The 6,614-nt window shown below is 44.0% G+C and overlaps 1 protein-coding gene across 19 annotated transcripts in view; it reads left to right on the top strand.

Annotated features, from left to right (window-relative positions):
- Positions 1-5,983: 5,983 nt before the first annotated feature.
- Positions 5,984-6,614, top strand: part of LOC138738838 (adhesion G-protein coupled receptor G2-like) — a 121,208-nt gene continuing 120,577 nt past the window's right edge. For 8 of the 19 annotated variants that reach the window (XM_069889912.1, XM_069889910.1, XM_069889904.1 and 5 more), the window contains exon 1: positions 5,985-6,510. The gene's annotated coding sequence lies outside the window, so the exon portion shown is untranslated. Of the gene's footprint in view, positions 6,511-6,614 lie in introns of all 19 variants that reach the window. The other 11 variants (XM_069889917.1, XM_069889916.1, XM_069889911.1 and 8 more) reach the window with 4 other exon arrangements.

The raw sequence follows: 6,614 nt of genomic DNA, 5'->3' as shown, positions 1-6,614 counted from the left end.
CACTTAGCGTGGCTGTACATTCAGATCGATCGGCGGAGCGCAGCACTCCATTGATTATCCCTCTTAGCGAGGGGTTAGAGAGGTACGTAGCTATGCATTTTGGCAGAGGTTCTCCACCTTTACATTTGGACTTTTGCCCTATCTGAAAGTGCCTATAGCTTGAAGATGAGCTCAGGCCCAAAACATTGGTTATATATCTTCACCTCCCATAGACACAGCGAGACTTACTGTTCCTCCAGCATTTCTGTGTTTTTATTCCTGAAGAAGGGTTCAAGCCTGAAATTTTTTTTTAAATTATTTGCATAATTACAGGAAAAAAAATGAATAAAACATTAAACAAATATCCATCGCCAATGATACAAAAAAAACTTTTATATTTTTCTCCCCATCCCCCCTCCCATCCAAAAGTAAGAAAAGGAAAGAAACACCAAACATTTAATAGACAATTGTTATTAAAAACTACTAATGAAGAGGAGTGGATAAGATAGGTGGACAGAAAATTATCCATAAAATCCATATATGGTTTCCAAATACTATAAAAATTTTCAACTCGATTCCTTAAACTATATGTAATTTTTTCTAAAGATATACAATTTTGCATCCCATTATCTTTGTTTCTTTGGCTTGGCTTCGCGGACGAAGATTTATGGAGGGGGTAAAAAGTCCACGTCAGCTGCAGGCTCGTTTGTGGCTGACCAGTCCGATGCGGGACAGGCAGACACGATTGCAGCGGTTGCAAGGGAAAATTGGTTGGTTGGGGTTGGGTGTTGGGTTTTTCCTCCTTTGCCTTTTGTCAGTGAGGTGGGCTCTGCGGTCTTCTTCAAAGGAGGCTGCTGCCCGCCAAACTGTGAGGCGCCAAGATGCACGGTTTGAGGCGTTATCAGCCCACTGGCGGTGGTCAATGTGGCAGGCACCAAGAGATTTCTTTAGGCAGTCCTTGTACCTTTTCTTTGGTGCACCTCTGTCACGGTGGCCAGTGGAGAGCTCGCCATATAATACGATCTTGGGAAGGCGATGGTCCTCCATTCTGGAGACGTGACCCATCCAGCGCAGCTGGATCTTCAGCAGCGTGGACTCGATGCTGTCGACCTCTGCCATCTCGAGTACCTCGACGTTAGGGGTGTGAGCGCTCCAATGGATGTTGAGGATGGAGCGGAGACAACGCTGGTGGAAGCGTTCTAGGAGCCGTAGGTGGTGCCGGTAGAGGACCCATGATTCGGAGCCGAACAGGAGTGTGGGTATGACAACGGCTCTGTATACGCTTATCTTTGTGAGGTTTTTCAGTTGGTTGTTTTTCCAGACTCTTTTGTGTAGTCTTCCAAAGGCGCTATTTGCCTTGGCGAGTCTGTGGTCTATCTCATTGTCGATCCTTGCATCTGATGAAATGGTGCAGCCGAGATAGGTAAACTGGTTGACCGTTTTGAGTTTTGTGTGCCCGATGGAGATGTGGGGGGGCTGGTAGTCATGGTGGGGAGCTGGCTGATGGAGGACCTCAGTTTTCTTCAGGCTGACTTCCAGGCCAAACATTTTGGCAGTTTCCGCAAAGCAGGACGTCAAGCGCTGAAGAGCTGGCTCTGAATGGGCAACTAAAGCGGCATCATCTGCAAAGAGTAGTTCACGGACAAGTTTCTCTTGTGTCTTGGTGTGAGCTTGCAGGCGCCTCAGATTGAAGAGACTGCCATCCGTGCGGTACCGGATGTAAACAGCGTCTTCATTGTTGGGGTCTTTCATGGCTTGGTTCAGCATCATGCTGAAGAAGATTGAAAAGAGGGTTGGTGCGAGAACACAGCCTTGCTTCACGCCATTGTTAATGGAGAAGGGTTCAGAGAGCTCATTGCTGTATCTGACCCGACCTTGTTGGTTTTCGTGCAGTTGGATAATCATGTTGAGGAACTTTGGGGGACATCCGATGCGCTCTAGTATTTGCCAAAGCCCTTTCCTGCTCACGGTGTCGAAGGCTTTGGTGAGGTCAACAAAGGTGATGTAGAGTCCTTTGTTTTGAGTGTAGAGAACAAAGCATCCCATTATAACATCTAATTAATAACATTTCTCTATCATCTTTCCATTGTATCGTGATACATTTCTTTGCAGTTGCTATTCAATACTTTTAAAAAATTTCTTGGTATTTGTCCAATTTCTCTTGTTAACCTCTCTTGTTAGCCACATCTGCGTCATTTTACCATTCATAATTTTCCTTTTCCTTGGAATATATCTATCCTGTGCTTTCCTTATTTCTTGTAGAAATATCAACCAATTCTGTTCTACCATTCCTCCATCTAGCTTATTTTTCCTGTCAACTTGCATCAGTTCCTCTCTCATACCACTGTAATTCCTCTTGTTCCACTGAAAGATTGACACACCTGATATCATTTTTTCCCTTTCAAATTGGAAGCTGAACTCTATCATGTTATGATCACTACTTCCTAAGAGTTTCACAAGCTTTAAATCCCTAATCAGCTCAGGTTCGTTACACATCACTCAATCCAAAACTGCCAATCCTCTGCTGGGCTGATTAACTAGCTGTTCCAAAAAGCCATTCTTTTTTTTAAATTATTTTTCACACTATGAATCAAATCAATCAAAATACATACAAATATTTCCCTCTTAAATATACACAGTGGTATTTTCTCCCCCTTTTTTCCCCCTACCTTCCCTCCCTCCTTCCCATCCACCTCCAAACCCATTAAACGTTCAACATATACAATACAATAAAACCATTAAACAATGTCATCACACCATGAAAATAAAAAAGAAAATTGTGTCATCTACTTTTACACATTGGATCAGGTCATTTTGTCTTCTTCTCATTTTATCATTTTAGGGGGTGGAGGTCAGCAGTAAATCCTCTCTGTTGTGTTCCATGTATGGTTCCCAAATTTGTTCAAATAATGTGACTTTATTTTTTAAATTATATGTTACACAATAGATAACCTTTCCTTTAGTGAATGGGAGAGAAAAGGAATTAAAAGAATAGAAAATTGTTTTTTGGGAAATAATTTATTAACATTTGAACAAATGAAGTACAAATATGGAATAACTCATGGTACAATGTTTGCATACCACCAACTGAAAACCTACTTGAAGGACAAATTGAGAAGCAGACTGAGATTACCAGAAGGAAGCAGCTTTGAATATGTGATTACAGACACAATGATAATTAAAAGATTTATAACAAACATGTACATCAAGCTGCAAGAGAAAGAGAACGATGAAATAAGTTATAAACCCAAACAAAAGTGGGAAAAAGATTTAAACAAAGATTAAAAAAATGAAATATGGGAAAAGTTATGCTCTGGAACTATGAAAAATATAATAAACATGAGGTTATGCATGGTACAATATAATTGGTTACACAGGCTATATATCATGCCCCAAAAGTTAAATAAATGGGATCCAACATTATCAGATAAATGTTTTCGCTGTAAGAAGGAAATGGGAACAACAGTACATGCAATTTGGGCATGTGAGAAAGTGAAAAAGTTTTGGGAAGATCTAAATCAGGTATTAAATAAAATCACAAAAGCAACATATCAAAAAATCCAGAGATCTTTCTTCTAAGTAATATAAGAAGTAAAGAATTAGGCCTCAAACTGGATGAAGCGCAAAAAGATTTATTATGATAGCCTTAGCTGTAGCAAAAAAATGTATAATGTCAACTTGGAAATCAGAAGAGAGCCTGAGAGTACAGCAATGGTACATGGAAATGAATAAATGTATTCCATTGGAAAAAATGACCAAAAAGCCATTCTTTAGGCATTCTATAAACTCTTTCTCCTGAGATCCTGTACCTCCTGACATTCCCAATGTCCTTTCTCCTTCTGACACGCTTTTTCTATTTCCAGCTGTATCTTGCAGTTCACTTCCCGGCTGGTGTTTGGGGTCCTGTATATTACAGCTAGTAAGGTCTTTTTACCTTTGCCATTTCTTATTTCAACCCATAAATATTCCACAATTTCTGTCCCTCTGTACCTTCTTTCAAGTGATTTAATAGCATTGTTTGCCATCAGGGCCAGACCGCCCCCTCTATCTACCTGCCTATCTTTCCTAAACAAGGTGTAACCCTGTACATTCAGTTCCCAATCACATCCCTCATTCAGTCATGTTTTGGGGATGGCCACAAGGTCAGACCTTTTCATTTGCATCTGCACAACTAGGTCATCTACCTTTATTCCTAATACTGCGTGCATTTAAGTACAATCTCCTTAGACCGGGATCTGATTTCTCTGTAGTTCCATTGTTCACCAAGTTATCTGGTCTTTTCCTTTTTCTGTCTATTTTTGCCTTTTCTGCTGTACATCAATTTCGACACTTCCATTTCACCCTGGTTTCCTTCTACCCCATTCTCAGCACTAAGACTCAGATTTCCACCAAATTAGTTTAAACCCTCCCCAACAGCTCGAGCAAACCTTTCTGCCAGGATATTAGTACCCCCTTAAGTTCAGGTGCAGCCCATCTTGTTTGTAGAGGTCAGACCTTCCCCAGAAGAGATTCCAATGATCCACAAATCTGAACCCCTGCCCCCTGCACCAACTCCTGAGCCACAGATTCATCTGCCACATCTCCTATTTCTACCCTCTAGCACATGGCACTGGCAGCAAACCTGAGATCACCACCCTTGAGGTCTTATTTCTTAACTTCCTACCCAACTCCCCGTATTCTCTTATTAAGACCTCATCCCTACTCCTCTCTGTGACATTACTCCCCACATGGTCCATGACATCTGTCTGCTCCCCCTCCCCCACCAGAATGCTGTGAAATCGATCAGAGACGACCCTGACCCTGGGATCATTCGGGAGCCTCAATCTCATCCATACCCCTATCTACATGCCTAATCAAAGAGTTCCCAATCACTATCACTCTTTTCTTCTTCCCCTTCCCTTTTGAGCCGGGGGGCCAGCCTCTGTACCGGAGACATCAACACCTCGGCTTGTCCCTGGACGCCCATCTCTGTAAACAGTATCCAAAAGGGTATACCTGTTTTCGACTTGAATGGCCACAGGGGAATCCTGCACTGTCAAAGTCTCTCCCTTCCCTCTCCTGACAGTTGCCCATTTACCTGCCCCCTGAAATTTAGGGGTGACTGCCTCAGCAACAACCTCTGCCTCCCCCAAAATCAACCCTAGCTCCAGTTCCCAAACTCGTTGTGAGGAGCTGTAGCTGAATGCACTGCCTGGAGGGCCAGTGATCAGGGACAAGTGTTATGTCCCAGATTTCCCACATCCCACAACCAGAGCACACCACTGCCCTGGAATAAAATGGAATGATACACTTGAGGGAGCATGGCATGTGTCCGTAAATTAGTGTGCCAAATAATTTTGCTGCTCACAGTGGGCACCCAAGTCAGAAGGATACCAAATATTATTCAGGGTGAATGTGTTCTTCAACATAATTGACTTTGTTATTGATGACCTTTCACATCGCTTTTCTGCAGTCAGGGAGATTAGTGAACCTTTTGATTTTTTGTGACAGTTTAAGCAGTTAGATGAGAATGAGTTGTTACAAAAATCAAGGAAGAGTTAGCCCTTCCCAGAGCTCTGCCCATAGATCCTTGCTGTGCGTCAATATGAAAGACCTAGGAAGCAGAGCCTTTTGCCCTAACAAGTTTATGCCAACGAGTTGGGATTCTGGGTCTGTCCAATCGTTTGAAATCCTTCCTGTCACGTTCAAGTTCACGGAGACACTAGCAGGATGGAGTCATAGGACCGTCCCTATAGTTAGGGTGGGCAGATTTGCCAAATAGAAACCCTATTCAAATGATTTCTAATGTGCATATATATACTGGACGTACAATGAGATAAATCCAAATCTTTGGGCTTGCATGCAGTGGAGTTGCGCTGAATGATACCAAGCCTTTTACTCCGCACGACACAGCCTGCTCTCTCTCTCTCTCGATCCCCACCCCCCGACTCCAATGTAGTGGCACCCGGACAACGTGGACGGAAGAAATAAAACCCGATGTCTGAGATAATGCAGGAGTGTGTGCGTTGGATTCCTGGAGCAAGCCCGTCAATTTGCTCGGTGACTCACCCCTTTCATCGCCCAGGAGTGTAACCTCATCAACAGCTCTGCTTCTCTGAAGGGCCCCACCCCTCTGCCTCATCCATCGTGTTGTAGTTTTCGAAACTTATTGCTCATGAAGGAGTTGAATCTGTTTGGGTGAAACAGCGGCAGGGACTGGGACGTTAACCTGGCGGCCAGACGAGTCTGAGCGAGAGACCGTCTCGGTCTGCACTGCCTGACCCTCGAGATTCTCAGGCAGGCAACTCGGCCGGCGAGTAGAAACTGCCCCCTTCTCAGGCTGACCTGGGCACTCGCCGAGAAGCAGCCAACAGCATATCGACAGCGTGGCCCGGTTTCAGCACTGGATAGGTACAACTTCGTCACCAGCACCGAGAGACACTCGCGCCCTGGTTCTGTGGGACACGGTGAAGGAGAGCCCAGCGGGATGATCAAACCAACGCAAGAATGAAGCTGACGCTGCTCAGATCCCATTGCAGTAAGTTCCAGCAGGTAGGTGCAGGGGGTCGGGGCTGCGACGGTGTTTGGGGCAGTGACTGCGTTCTTCGAATGGAAGTTGGAAGGGTGACTGAGTTTGGGATAGTGTTTGGGCAAGG

The sequence above is a fragment of the Narcine bancroftii genome, chromosome 7, assembly GCF_036971445.1.
Source record: "Narcine bancroftii isolate sNarBan1 chromosome 7, sNarBan1.hap1, whole genome shotgun sequence".
Classification (NCBI taxonomy): domain Eukaryota; kingdom Metazoa; phylum Chordata; class Chondrichthyes; order Torpediniformes; family Narcinidae; genus Narcine; species Narcine bancroftii.
The sequence above is the reverse complement of the archived record's forward strand: the minus strand, read 5'-3'. Positions and strand labels throughout refer to the sequence as shown.